Source organism: Urocitellus parryii, chromosome 10 (assembly GCF_045843805.1).
Source record: "Urocitellus parryii isolate mUroPar1 chromosome 10, mUroPar1.hap1, whole genome shotgun sequence".
Classification (NCBI taxonomy): domain Eukaryota; kingdom Metazoa; phylum Chordata; class Mammalia; order Rodentia; family Sciuridae; genus Urocitellus; species Urocitellus parryii.
In genome coordinates, this window is record NC_135540.1 from 46,789,788 (window position 1) to 46,805,537 (window position 15,750).

The 15,750-nt window shown below is 40.8% G+C and overlaps 1 pseudogene; it reads right to left on the bottom strand.

The window, feature by feature from the left end:
- Positions 1–13,985: 13,985 nt before the first annotated feature.
- LOC113189372 (zinc finger protein 232 pseudogene) lies at positions 13,986–15,317 on the bottom strand (annotated as a pseudogene).
- Between the last annotated feature and the right edge of the window lie 433 nt (positions 15,318–15,750).

A 15,750-nucleotide genomic window follows, 5' to 3' on the forward strand; every position in this document is an offset into this window, starting at 1 on the left:
AATAATGCATGTTAATTCCTCATAGCACGTGACATCCAACAAACTAAGTGTGACTAAACTACAATCAACATCATCATCATTATAAGAAGCAGAAAATAAGCTTAAAAAATCTAGGGGGCAAAAAAGCTCTTGGTCAACACCTAGAGAAAGCCCCCCAAGATCATCACAAGAACGATGGATGAGGGCTGAGGCTGTAGCTCAGTGGCAGAGCACTTGCATGGCATTTGTGAGGCGCTGGGTTCAATCCTTAGCACCGCATAAAAATAAACAAATAAAATAAAGGCATGTTGTCCATCTACAACTACAAAAAAAAAAAAAAAAACTTAAAAAAAATGATGGATGAGGGCCAAGAAGGACGTGGAGGATACACCAAATGCTGAAAGAACTCGATGTGAAGATAAAACGAAAATGAGGATATATATGGGTTCCATACGGATATGAAAACAGGTGTGTAAAATGAGATGCCATGCAACTGAGTGTGGAAAGGTCATCTTGCTTCCTCTGATGAGCTACACCGCTCTGAACAAGAGGAAAGGAGGAGGAGGGAGAAGAGGAGAAAAACAGTATTTACTATATTTAGATTTTATACTGATGGAGATAAGGACCCTGAAATCCTATGCACATGTAGGTTCACAGCCAGGATATAAAGCCCTTTCTGAGCACAGGATATACAGAAACCTTGGTATCCTCATGTGGCTGCTATATAGGGCCCCAGTCTCTCCTTCTTGATCATTTTCCATCTTCCTGTGGGAGACAGCTTTAACTGTGGAGAAACCTCTGTGAACTTCTATGTGCCTGGTGCTGTGCTGGGGACACAGCACCCCCTGATCCACACTGGAGAGCAAGACGGCTCCACAGTTGTGATTGGCAATTGAAGGAAGAGGGGAGGCAACCCCAGGAAGGCTTTCTTTGCAACAGCCCTCCATTGGGCACAGTATCTAGGAGAGGTGCTCAGTTTACCTCTCTATAAGCCCACTATTTTGTTGTTGTTTTATTGCCGTTCTTTAGCTATGTGGAGCTGTCACCTGTTTCTATCCTGCAATGTGGCAGACCCTGGCCCCCAAGATGAATGTGCTGATGAATCGCTGCCTTACTCTTTGGGCTCTCTCCTCTAGGAGCCCCACACAACTACGTGGCCAATTAGCAGACAAGGCTTGCTGGTTGGTTTGTTGTCTGCTTCCCCACCAGGCAGGAGAGCTTTATTTGGGAACATTCTATGCTTACATGAATAAATGCTTGTTCACCTCCCCCAGCAGTCCAATATATATGTCTGTTCCCATACTATACATAGTTTCATAAGTGGGTTGCTATAATTATGATTGAGAATTATTTTTGATCTCAAGTAATATTTACCTACAACCTGCTCATGTTGGGGGGGGGTGCACGGAGAGGGATGAGATGTCTCATTTTCATCTATGTAGATGTGTATGTAAAGAGGAGCTTTAGTTTAAAAAAAACACTTTTGCACATTGCAAGAACTTGGAAATCAAATTTTACATTATTTACACTATAAACATGCTTTTCTCCCATGGTACAGCTGCAGAAGTTCTTTATTCAAATCATTTATTGTGGTATAAATATTCTGGCTAAAAGTATAAGCCTTTGGCTCAATCTTTCCTTCAGTTCTCAAAGCTGTTTATTTAACTGGTGATTTAGATCTCCAATTGTATTTATTGGTAGGTTAAAACACTGGTCAGGCTCAAATCCCCCAAAGAGTTCTGAAATTCAAATATACCTATGAAATCAGTTAAATTCATTAGTGATTGTTATGTCCACAATCGATAGTTTTAATCCACTTCATTCAGTTTAATTTGACGAGCTGAATGCTCTGGAACAAGCAGAGGAAAGAGAGAGATGTCTTTGAACACCTGAAGGCCTGCTGGGATGGTTGAATCACCAACAGATCATTCAATAGTGTCCATCTGATATCTAAGCGCTATCCGTGGCAGCCCTTCACTGTGGCTGCTGTGGGAATTCAGAGAGGGAACATTTTACTAGTACAATTTGGAGAAAATCTGGAGGAAATGTCACCAGAACTAAGATGAGAAACATGTAGAAGAGTTGATCAGGAGAATTTTACCCAGACATGTGAAATATGAGTTAGGAAATAGCAAGAGCTGAGGCCAGAGTTTTAAATTAGCCACGAAACATTATTATATTCCTTCAATTCTTTTCAATTGAAGAGCCTTTGAGAATAATCTCACTCCATTCCAAGATATGAAAAAGAAAAAAAAAGAGTTTATTTGGTTGAAATGGGATTAAGATCTGGCTATTTCATATGATTCTACCTGAACAGTGGAATTGGCTATGGACAACTTTGTATTGATTAAAAGTTGAAGAACTTAAGCTTTCTCTTGTATGGGACAGAAAACTTACGGAAGATTTTAATTGGGTGTGTTTCTGGCTCAGATCTGCATTTTTAGACAGATCATTCAAGTTGAGAGGGTGACAAAGACCAGCTTATTCCTCATCTCAATTTCTCTCTCTCCTTTTATCTGGGAATAGTCCAGATGAGAGACAATGGAGACCTGAATTGGGACTAGAGGGCTAAGCAAAGGAGGGAAGAGATTAGAACATGTAATTACTAGATAAAATCTGTCAGACTCATGACTGATTCTCAGTGGGGAAGAAAAGAGGATTAAATCTCAGGCTTTTGGTTTGTGTGACTAGAGGAAATTTGAAGTTGTTAATTCAGAAGATGAAAGAGAAAATGAGTGGATTGGGGGTAAAAATAATGAGCTCTCTCTGGACATATTGATCATGAGGTACCTGTGGAAATCCAAGTAGAGACAGTGGTCAAGAAGGAAAGTGAATATAGGATTCTAATCTAGAGAGTATACTAGACTGGGAAAGGGGACATTGGATCATCAGGTCACCAGAGTATGGAAGGGATAGGGGGTGGTGGCAGGAAGTCAGAAGCACAAGGGTGGCAGATTCTACTGAGAAGCATATAATTCTCAAGGGGACATCATAGAGTCAATGTTTTCTTTACAAGCTTTTCAATTGAAGAGCCTTTAAGAATAATCTCACTCCATTCCAAGATATGAAAAAGAAAAAAAAAAGAGTTTATTTGGTTGAAATGGGGATAAGACCTGCATGACCCTACCTACCTGTGCTCTCTATTCTTCTTTCTTCCCCAAAGGCAATGCCAGAAAATTCTGAGAAACTGTTGAAAAAAAATTGAGTGATTTAGACCAGAAGTCAGAAAACTACTTTCCAGGGTCCAAATCCACATACTTCCTGTTTTTGCAAGTAAAGTTTTATTGGAACACAGCCACTACATTTGCCTTCTAGTTGTCTGTCTGCTTTCAGACTACATCAAGAGAGTTGTGACAGGGACAGCCTGGATAACAGAGACCAAAAATAATTATTGCCTGGCACTAACCAATAATCACTACTTGGCCCTATCTATTAAATATAGATATAAAGCCCACTGTCCTTTTCAAAAAAGAGAATCAGCTATCAATGTGCCAAAGAGGGAGATGGATATGTGCCCACCCAAATGAATCTCATAGGAACAGCAAACTACCACCTCTGAACTTCCTTTCACTATTGAATAAAGTAGTTCTTAGTATTTTTTTTTACTGTTATCTCTGAAATAAATTTAAAACTGCCTTTATCCTATTTGAGGTAAAACACTGAATTTTTTTCTACGCTATTATTAATAGTTCTTTCTTCATTCCAAGACCAATTTTACTTAAAAATCTGAAGTATCGTGTACCCTTTCCTACAAGTGACCCGGTTTGAAAATTCAGTTTTCCAGGGTGCAGCCGCTAGGGAGTTCTCAGAGGGATAAAGCCTGCCCGGGTCAGGTCATATCTTTTGAGATGACATCTTGCTGGGACGTGCTGGGATCTAACCCAGCCCAAAGCTCCCACCCCACCCCTGCATCTCTCCTTTCACGCCTTGCTCCTATTTGTAGGCAACGTGCACCAGCCAGAAACAAGCCAGGGAAGAAGAGTGCAGAACATTCACCCCGAGAGCTGATGAGATAGACGTGAGACGCAGGGGACCTGGAGCGAAGCCCAGCGACCTGCCATTCCAACAGGTGCAGGCCCTGGGCCCCGCCCCCGTCTCCTCTCCCTCCAATCACCAGTTTCTTCCGCATTTGGCCAGAGAAACGCAGTGCAGGAGGCACCCCTGGCAAAGTACTAAATGTGTTTCAGTAGCAGCAATTGGGGAGTGAAAAATTTTCCACAGTTCACCCAAAGGATTTTAATGTAGTCCGAGGTCTGGAATTAAAGAAACATAAATTTAATCCTTTGTTGACAAAGCAGTATTGAAAACTGGGCCCCATAGAATTTAATTGATATCCTGTATTTCTATAACAAATTGAACATGGAGACACAAATAATAAGCATTTATTTATTTGTCATGGTTAAGAATGACAAAGGATAAGTGTCAGTCACAAGTAAACAAAAAAAAGGGGGGGTATTTTTATAGCGAAATAAGAACTTTCTGCTAAGATGTGTGAAAGTGTTAGGGTAAAATTTCCACTGTATTTAGTTTAGACCTTTATAGATCACATGAAATAGGGAAGAAAAGTGTGAAGGCAGAAAATAGAACAAATTTATAAAAAGATGACTTAACTCTTTTTTAAAATAAATGTACCAACCCACTTTCACACCATCTCCACTCTCTTTGTGAATCATTAGTTTCATTTAGTATTGTTAGCCATGTTGATTTTGAGTATGACTAAGGACATCATATAGAAGGTTAAATTCAAACTCAAAGAGAGGATGTTTTAGTAACATACACTTATTTGTTAAATACTTACTACAAAGTTGCTTACTATGTGCCAGGTAGAGTGTTAAGAGCCTCATAAAAGTTGTTGTTTTGTTTGGTTTTGTTGTTGTTGTTGTTGTTGTTGTTTTAGTTAGGAAAGCACATCTGAAAAAGACCTGGGCATTGGTAGAAATCAAATGTTTTTTGAAAAGCAAACAATGGCCAAGCACAGCGGCTCATGCCTGTTATACCAGCAGTTTAGAAGGCTGAGGCAGGAAGATCACTGAAAGAAAAGTGACCACAACACTCGGAGCAACCAAAAGATCTTTATTGCAGCAGTGCAATAAAGAGAAAAGAAAGAAGGAAAGAAGGAGAGAGAGAGAGAGTGAGAGAAAAGAGAAGAGGAGAGATGAAGAGGGAGAGATCAAGAGCAAGAGGGAGACAGAGAGCTCGTGCAAGAAAGACAAAGAGAGCAAGAGAGAGAGAGCCAGAGAGAGGGGGTCCTGGCAGGAGGGAGTTTTTATAGCCCAAATCTAATGGGGCTCTGGGTCTGCAAGCTGCTTTGTTGGCTCAAGGGGGGGTTAAGTGTTCAGCCTTGAGCAGGGTTGAATGTTCAGACTTGACGCAAACAGGTGATAAAGGACCAGATAGAGGGGGGTTTGAGTGCGTGGGCTATCTTGCAGCCAACATCTGTTCAGCCTGCCCTGCAGACAACACAGTTTAGCCTGCTCTGCACCCAACAATCACAAGTCCAAAGCCAGCCTTAGCAATTTAGCAAGTCCCTGAGTAACAAAACAAGACCCTCTCTCAAAATAAAAAATAAAAAAGGGCTGGGGATGTGGCTCAGTGATTAAGCACCATGGATTCAATCCCTGATACCAAAAAAAAAAAAAAAAAAATTTAAAAAGCAAACAATGTGTTGATAACTAGTACCTTTCTTGTACTCATCTCATTTCCACAAATCAGCTCTTCTCCTGAACATTGGTTGCTTTGCTATTAAAGTATTTTGGTGAGAAAAATAATCCCATACCTGAAGACCTGCCTGGCTGTGGCTCTTCATCTTTCCATCCCTCCAAGGTAATGCTTACATTAGTGGTCAGTTTTCCTTACTGCAGGGATTATAAGGCAAAAAAAATTCCTTGTTTTAGATTTCTGTTAAAACAAGTATTTAAATATGCAAATTGTTATACCAAAAGTGTATTTAATTATAGAATTTGTACAATTCCCAGTTACCAAGAACTTTCTATTCTACTGTGATAGTCATTTCTTAGAACGGCAGTGTCCTCAATTTTTTTTTATTCTTTTCCTTTCATCTATCAGAACATTCTCTTTTCAAGACTCCGTCCTGTCCTTCCAGTAGACTCTTCTGAATCTTCTACATTCCTGTAACTGCTAAACCATTAATCACATCCACATCGTTATGATTCTGTTGTCCTTCTTTCTTCAACTTGCCTATTCAGAGCATTCAGAGACCCAGTATTGCCTTTCCTCCATTTTTTGGTCAGAAGTTTGCTCTTGCCCCTGAATTCTTCAGGGCCTGAAGCCAGCTCATTTCCTGTGAGCTTTATGTGAGCTGCTGCTACTTGGCATGTCTGTTTCCTGAACACAGGCCTCAAATCCTGAACTCACATCCTGAGTTCGCTCCTTTCTAGAGCTCTTCTTTATTTCTTTATATCATATAAAAGAAGCCTGTGGCTCTCCTTTCATCCACTAGTCTGACAATGCTATTTGTCAAGCCTCTGGTATATGCCAGCACAGGTGTTTTATTACCTCTGCATATTCAATGCAGAACAAAACAGACATCAATCCAGTTCTCTTGGAGCCGTGTGGAGTAATCACATGTTATTTTGATTGTGCTGAATGCCATGGAGGAAAGGAACAAGGATCACTTCACTGAGAGAGAACGAAAGAGCAGATCCACATGAGTCGTCAAAGGCAGGTTTCTCTAATTCTTCTCCCACTTAAGCTGTGATCATAAAGACTTGTTTACATTTTTCTGATTTTCTTTGTGGGGGCAGGAATTTTTATCTTGTCCCATAGCCATTTCCCTGCATGTTTTTATAGAGGAGTCCTTCTCTGTTAGCAAAACTCCTAGGTTAACAGACTCTTCCCCATATCTTTTTTCAGAACTGGAGGAATTATCTTTCTGTTGTCATCTCTTATTTTCTGAGAAGGAGGAAAAAAAAAAAGTCCTAACTCCTGGTGGCCTAAGCCAGGGGGTCCATCAGCCATTAACTGTGTTTCACTTCAGAATTAAAATCAGATCCTATTGAGAGATTTCTATTCCCACTCCATCCAAACCAGGTGAGCAACTGTCTCCTGTTTTCTGAAGACTTACTCTCTCCAGTTTCTTCCTGGTCCAGGGTATTTTTTCCATATTTTAATTTTTATTTCTCCATTTCTTCTGTTGCCTTCATCCCTTCCTGTGGTGTACCAAGTTCTCTAAACCATCCTCCATTTTAACATCTGCATCCACTGATAGGTGCTGCTTGATCCTGTGGGCCCTGACCCTGGGGCATAGTACAGCACCTTAAGTAAACCCAGCAAGGCAAGAGGCAGGCCACCTGTAACACCTGCTTTTCCACTTTCTAGCAATGCTGACCTCACATGAGCTAACTTCTAGACTCCACTTCCCTCTGGTGTAGGATGAAGATAACCCATCCATAGTCATTCATTTTCTTTTGCTATATAATAGAGTACCACAAATTTAGTGGCTCAAAAAAACATATGCTTGTTATCTCATAGTTTCTGAGGATCAGGAGTTTGGGGCAGAATATGTTTCCAAACTCCCTTAGTTGGTGGGAAGAATTTGCTTCCTTGCAGCTGCAGGACTGAGGAGCCCAGCTTCTTAGGCTGTTGGCTGGAGGCTGCCCAAGGGGCTGTGAGCTGTTCCCTCCAACATGGCTGCCTCTCGAAAGTCTACAAGGAGAGTTGTGAGCTCTGGGTTGCTAAACATCAGTCTTAAATAACTGATAACCAATCAGGTGACTTTTGCCATATGATGTAACTTAATTAGGGAAATGGCATCCCATTACCTTCCATATATATATATATATATATATATATATATATATATATATATATATTTATTTGTTGTTGTTGTTGTTCCAAGCAAGTCACAGGTTCACCTAGCACTGTTGAAGAGGGGATAGTACAGGGCAGAGAGATGAGGCCATCTCAGAATTCTGTTCACTTCAGAATTCTCCATAGGGCTGCTATAAACAGACATATTAAATCAAATCATGCATAGAAAGCACTTAACCCAGTGCCTGGCAGGTGGTACATATTCAATTAGCTATTATTATACTGCTTCTTTCTTAGACTTTTTTAAAATATCTACTGGCAGTAGGATGTCAGCTACTTATAACTGAGCACTGGCAGCATCTTTCATCTGCCATTTTATCTTCACAGGATTCTCTTACATCTCTTTCCTGAGCTCCTCATCCCCCTGTTGGTCACTCCTTTGGTTCCCCCATGCAGCTGAGCCCTGGAACGCATGTCATAGTCTGATCATCAGGTCTTCTCAGGCATATCGTGTCCTTATGGAGAAAATTGCCTTCGTTCATGTTTCTTTTTTAGTTTTGAACATAGTAAGTGTGAAAAAAAAAATGGGAAACTTGCAAAACCAAAATGGAGTCACTCATGTCAATGCTACTTAAAAAAAAAAAAAAAGAGGAAGAAAAAATAAGAAAGAAAATAAACCTGGGCGATTATGCAGAAAGGATTCTTGTACATGATCACCTGAGAGTAAGTATCTCAAAAGGCTCTGCTAGAGCTTACCCAGAGCTCAACCTTACACAAAAGGTACTTGTACCAGGACATCTGCCCAGCAGCTGTCTGTCCATCCTTGAACAGGCACTGCTCTTGAAATAATCATCGAGGTCAAGTCCTGTTGTTTCAAAAGAGCTGATGCAGTCCTCCCCACTTTTGTCTTTAAAAATGTCCCTTTGCCTCAGTCTCTTCAATAGGCCCATAGTTTGCTCTGGCACACATATTCCTATGGCAGTGCTATTCCCAAGTAATATCATTATTCTTTGGAGAATCTCTCTCTGATGGTTTTCCACAGAGGCTGGCCTCAGTGTCTGCTCACACCCCTGCTTTGGCACTTTTACAATTTCCCTGCTGCTCTCTCGTGCCTCTGCCTCACCCACGCCCACCCCTCTGTTGCTTTGCAGTACATTTATTTCAAAACCTCTTGAACCAGCATTTCAAAATCAGCAGCTTCCAATGTCTCATTTCCTTTCACTTGAATTGAAATGACTGCCGTCCTTGTACCAGTGGGCAGGTCGTGTCTGTCCCCAAGGTTCTTGGCATCCCATGGGAGACCGAGAGCCCTGTGTAAAAAAGGAAGCTAACATTTCCTAGCTGGAAAGGCAAAACAGTGTTGAGGGTTGTAAGGGGTGCTGTTGTTATCGTCCAAATCTCTCAGAAATGGGCGTGAAAAAATGGCACCAGTACCAGAAAGAAGGATTCAGCCTTAAGGAGAGAAAAGAGACAAGACCCCGTGGAGGACCACAATGTGTACTAACCAGATTAAAATCAGAGATGAACTCTTACAGCCTAATGCCCAAACTGAGAGTCCCTTAAAGGGGATTTTAAAAAAATGGCAGTCAGGGCAAGGCAGGTGGGGCTGTGGAGTGCTGGAGTATTACTGTGCCCAGGCTCAGAGCTAGAAATGGTGAACAGTAGGCAATAAGGACTGTGAACTGAAGGGACAAAATATTCCACCAGAGATAGTTTTTGCATCTTTAGCTTCAGCCATACTTGGCTTTAAAGTGGCTCTGTTTTTGCCATCTGGCACATTGGCATGACTGATTCAACTTAGTACGTTTTGACAATTCTGATACCTAAGTCTTGGGTCATCCCGGTAGGCCCTGTTGCTGGGCCTCTGGGGACCAATGATCGCATTTTCCCATGTGGGCCATGCTGACTCAAGCCACCTTTAGGTGTCAACTTTGAAGAACAAAACACTGGCTACTTCATTTTTTGGTAGCTGAACCCTAACCTGCAGTATTTCTCTTCTTTTCTTACTTGGCCTGCTTCCAAAGCAGTTCCTTAAAGAACTCTGCTTTCAAAAATCTAGTTACATAAATAATATGGACATACACACACGACATATATACGTGTATATATCATATCTGTATTAAAATATTTACATATACTAGTGGTTATCCCTGAATAGCTGGTACAATTATTTCCTATAGCTGCAATAAACAAATTACCACAGACACAGTGGCTTAGATCAGCACAAATCCATTACCTTACCGGTCTATGTTTAGGCAGCCCAGAACGAGTCTCCTTGAGCTAAACTCAGGATGTCAGCAGAGCTACATTCTTTGCTGGAGGCTCTCAGGCAGAATCCATTCTTTGGCTCTTTTCAGCTTCCAGAAGCTGCCTGCACTCCCTGGCTCAGGGCCCTCTATCAACAAAGTCAGCAATATTGGACCAGGTCCTGCTGATGCTGCCAGCTCTCGGGTCTGTTCTGGTTTCCTGTTTCACTTTTAAGGACCCTTGTGATGACATTGGGCACTCCCAGATAAAAGAATAAATTCTCCTCCTGAAGGCCGTTGATTAGCCATCTTAATTCCATCTGCAGCTTTTAATTCTCTTTTGCCATGTAACCTAACGTCTTCACAGATCTGGGAGCAGAATGAGCACACCTGTGTTGGCCGTCACTCTGCCTGCCACAGAAGACCAAGAACTGTTGCTGCTATTTTGCCTTACGTCTAGTTCTGAATTTCTATGTAATCAATATGAGTTAGTCCTAGAAGATTCTAAAAACCAACTCACAAAAGTAGCCAGGTCTCTTGTCCATAAACTCCCTTTCAACATGGCTCCCTTTACACCACCATCTACCACGACTTTCCTTTGTCTCAAGGGGAAAAGTAGTCCCTGTAATTTTCTGCAGGTGGTCACTCATTCTGGCTCCTTTTAATAGTCCCATGATGTCTCTATTTAACTTACTCTTTGAATTTTAACTATTTCTTTTACTTCTTTGGTTGGCAGTGGGGGAAATGTTTGTTTTAAAAATCTTCTCCATGAGCATCACTCTCAACTCTTGAACTTAGCATCTTGACGTATTTACAACATATCATCCTGGTCTCTGATATTTGGAAAAAAAGAATCAGAATTCTCTCCACTGATCTACCTGTTATAGTAATAATAGCTTACACTTAGCATCTATAATGTTTCAGCCACTCTTCTAAACACTTACATATATTAAACCACTCACTTATCATATACAACAATCTAATAAGACAAATGCTATCATTATTACCATTTTAAAGATGGAAATAAGGCACAGGTAAAAGAGAAAAGTGAAGCACAGAAAGGTTAAGTAACTTGCTTGTGGTCACCCAGCTAAAAAGAGATGGAATTCCAGAATCCATTCTCTTAAGTATTTTGCTGTATTGACATTCTTGTATTTTATATCTTCCTCTTCTACATTTTTTTTATAAATTCATGATAGCTTTTTTCATCTCTCATTTCCTCTGCCCCAATTGCCATTTTTCAAGAAACTAATTTCTTCCACTGACATAACAGGATCAAAGAAGAAAGTATAGCATCTCCCTGGATTTCTATCCTTTTAGGTACATAAATGCCATGAATTCTATGTGAGGTTACTCTGTTATGGAAGAATATTCAGAATGATTTTAAGTATTTCGCTTAAAATTCTTTTAGGTCACTTTTTTGTTTTTCTGGGTTTTTTTTAAATTGCTTTCTGCAATGTTGTTAAAGTCTGTCCTGTTATAACCAGGCCAAGTAATATACTCTAAAATAAAATTATATTTTATATTCATTTTGGGAAAGAAAGGAAACCACATATATTGATTGGCTCTTAGGCCTGAAAGTAGAAAGTGATTTTTCAAATGTCTTATTTAACCTTCACCATGGAGATATGAGACAGATGGTCCCATCCCTGTTTTACAGGTGAGAAATGAGCTGTTTTTAATCACAGGAATGGAAATCTGACTAACATAAGTGATAATAAACTAAGGGAAACTTAGTAAAGCCTGTTTATTCTGATTCTTGTCTGTGAGTCCCCCATCTTCAGAGATAAGAATGATTCTTTCCTTCAGGTGGATGGCACTTCTCACATGAATCTCATGACCTGCATCCAGGAAAGATCAGAAAATCATTCCTGTAAGGCCTCTAATCCTATATCATTCTTATATTCCTAATTCCTCATCATTCCTATATTCATCTAGAGAGGAAGGTGAGGGAAATGTGGAAATGACCTTCCTAATTCTGTTTTTCCTCAAAGACCGAGTATCCATACTTCATATAGATAGTATTTGTGATCCATTTCATGAGACAACTTCTAATATCCAAAATATGCAACCAACCCAACAGTAAAGATAAGCAGAAAGTATGGATAGGTAACTCACAAACTAAAAAGATAAAATATATTAATAGACATTAACCATGAAAGATGCATAGTCTGACTTGTGATTGTGGAATGCAAATTTAAAAAATGAGAAAAAATTCTCCTCATTAGATTGGCAGAAAATTAAAAGAACAAAATCATAACATTTATAAACTCTAGGTAGAACTAGATTTACAAAGGCTCACTTGAATAGTTATTTTTCAATAACTGTAAACATTTTAATGGCTATGTCTTCAACCTAGCAATTCTATTTTGAAGTTTCAAGTCCCTGGGATTACAGGTGTGCACCTCTCCCATCTAGTTCCAAGTAACAAAATTCTATCATTTCATAAATCCATCCTTACTTGATTGAATTTGAACTGTAACAACCATCTCTATTGTTTTATCACAAGGGATCATGGAAGTTCTCCACACTTTACAATAGCAAGTGCACACTGGCTACTTGCCAGATCATCTATAGACACACTCTGACTACGTGAATAAGAAATTCCCAACAACGTTAAAACCTCAGAGGCTTTAATAGAATGCTGAAAACAAAGAGTAGTAAATTTCTTAACATCTGACTGTAGAACCATATTCAAAACCAAACAAGAGAAAGTGAGAAACCTCATGTTTGTCTGTCTGTTTGAGTAATTCTCAGGATGATTTTAAGCATCCACTGGGGCAAGTGGTAGCTCCTAGCCCACTCTGTTTCAGTTGTCCCCAGTAGGCCTTGAGCTAAGCCTGTCCTTTTTTTTTTTTTTTTTTTTTTTTTTTTTTAGATATAGACCAATGATCAATTTATTGCCTCCTAGCTTCAATCCAACATTCTTTGTTCTGCTTTACTACAGCTGGACTATAAACATTTCCCCTTTGTCAGGTGGTACAATGGAAGGTTTTGACAATTAAGGGCACTAGAGAGATCAAGATAAGAGGAAGGAGCTTCTTTTAGGGTTGGTTCCCCCCACCATCTTGTTCAAGAGTATAGCTGCCATCAGTCCAGGAAATCCAGTGGCACGCACCCTTTGGTGAATGTTACTGATACCTCATCTAGTGGCTTCCTGCTCATCAGTCTTGGACTGCTGCATCATCTCAGTGAATGTCAACCATTCATCCAGTGGGCCATAGCCAGTGCTGTGTTGGTAAATATTTAACCAATCGCACACCAAAAAATTCTTGATTGTTGTTCATGGTGTGAATATTCCCATCACAGCTGATTTCAATGCAGATTTAGGCAGTGATAATGCAAAATTGGCTCTAGTAAGCCTGTACAGACTGGCTTTAGTATGTCTCTGGATTAGCACACCCTGTCCAATGAGGTCTGAATTCAGTCTTGTGAGGCTGGAAGGGGAGCTTCTAAGTTTGCTTTCCCTTGGCCTTAGAGGTAGTAGCTGTTCCTCATTCTACTAATTCTATATCCTTTAGTAGATCATACCCTTTTATTAGTTAATTCTTTATATTAAACTTTCCCTTTTCAAATTACTAGTGCGGATTCTGTCTCTTGCTTGGACATTTGCAGATGTGACCCTCTTCAAGGAAGTAGACTAGTGTACCAGGACAAAGATCTAGTCACGAAAAAATATCAATAACTGTCACTGCCTGAGCAGTTATGCAGTGTTAGCATTAGAACTCTACTGAAGTAGGCATTATTATCCTTATTTTATTGGTGGGCAGCTAAGAGTCTTGTTCAAGGTTTGCCAAAAAGAAGCAGCAGCACAATTGGGCTAAATACTTATAGCCAAAGGCATCCTATGGATATATTAATTTTAATCAAAGGACATGAATTAATAAAATCTTCAGTTGATGCTACATTGACAGTTTTTACTAAATCAAGAAAGACACAGGAAAAACCTTAAGATACTTATAACTTTTATGAGATCTAGTCTTAAGTAGCTTAGACAAAAGTACAAGTCTGTCTGGAGACTTTATCATCTTCAATACACTGAGAAGGCTCTTTGCTAGCACGAACTCTCTGATGTCTAATAAGCTCTGAACTCCATCTGTTTCCCACATCCTTTACATATAAAAGGTTTCTCTCCACTGTGAATTCTCAAGTGCTGACTAAGATATGAGCTTTAACTGCAGACCTTCCCACACTCATTGTACTCATAGGGCTTCTCTCCTGAATGAATCCTCTGATGTTGAACAAGATGAGCACCCCATCTGAAGGCCTTTCCACATTCACTACATTCATAGGGTTTCTCTCCAGTATGAATTCTCTGATGCTGAATGAGGTTTGAGCTCTGATTGAAAGTTTTCCCACAGTCACGACACTTATAGGGTTTCTCTCCAGAATGAATTCTCTGGTGGATTACAAGATGTGAGTTATACATGAAGGCTTTCCCACATTCACTACATTCATGGTCTTTCTTCCCTGTGGGAGTTTTCTTATTTGTGACAACCATCTGTCTGAAACTTTTCCCTTGAGCAGGGGACCACTTCCGTCTCTTTGCTTTGGAATGTCTTTGCTGCTGTTCTAAGGTGCCCTCAACTTCAGAGGTAGCTTCAAATGGAGAAGTGTCAGCAGTGAGTTTTTCTGAGAACACTTGTGATTCTACTTTGGTAATGGGCCGCTGTGGCAGTGATCCTTTGTCCTTGGGTTCTGGGCCATCTTCTGCAACAATTGATGGGAAATGTAAAAATACCTGTTCACTCTCTGGCAAAGGCTGGGTCTCTGAGATTCACACTTGAGCTGGGTCTCCTTAGGTTGGAGCTGGATGCTTGGTTCCTCCTGGGCTGGTCCCAGAGATGCCTTCTTCTCCCACCGCTCTTCCTGTGCAGGTCCATCTGCAGGGCCTGGACACCTGCGGTCCTGATTCAAGTCCTTTCTCTAAATCTTCCAGCACAGTCACAGCCTCCTCTTCATTCTTTGGGTGATATTCCCCCACCCAGGACCAGAGTTCCTCAGGCAGGATGGTCAGGAATTGCTCCAGCAGTCCAGGATCTGCTCCTTGGTGTGTCTCTCTGGTCTTCGCCCTTCACAACAGAGTACCCATAGTCGGCTCAGGGCCTCCCTTGGGCCAGGGGTCTCCTGGTAGCAGAGCTGCCTAAAGCACTGGAGGAAGATCTCTTGGCTGCTAGAGTGGATCCCAGGGAGCCTGGTCTCATATCCCCAAGACTGTTCCTCTTCTTTTGGCTTCAAAATCACAATCTTCTCTTGTTCCTGTGTATCCTGAAGGGCCAGAGTTTTAGCTGATGTTAGTGGTACAGCCATAGTAGCCTGGACTAGCTCTGTAGAAAGCCCACACCAGCTGGGGCACCCCCACAGAGGCGGGGCGTCCATCAGGCACTGCCCTGCACCGTGCAATTCCAGCCCCAGCTGCAGCCCCAGCCCCAGCTCTAGCCCCAGCTCCAGCCCCAGCTACAACTCCTAACCCTGTCCTTTTTGAAGGATTTTTCTGGTTGCTGCCTTCCTCTCCATGTGACTAACAGAATTAAAATTTCTTCTATTGAGACCCTATAAATATTACTCATTCTGGGCTGGGGCTGTGGCTCAGTGGTAGAGCGCTCTCCTAGCATGTGTAAGGCCCTGGGTTTGATCCTCAGCACCACACAAAAATAAATAAATAAAGGTGTTGTGTTCAACTACAACTAAAAAAATAAATATTAAAAAAATATATATTATTCATTCTGGGCTGGGAGTCCCCTGAATGCAAACA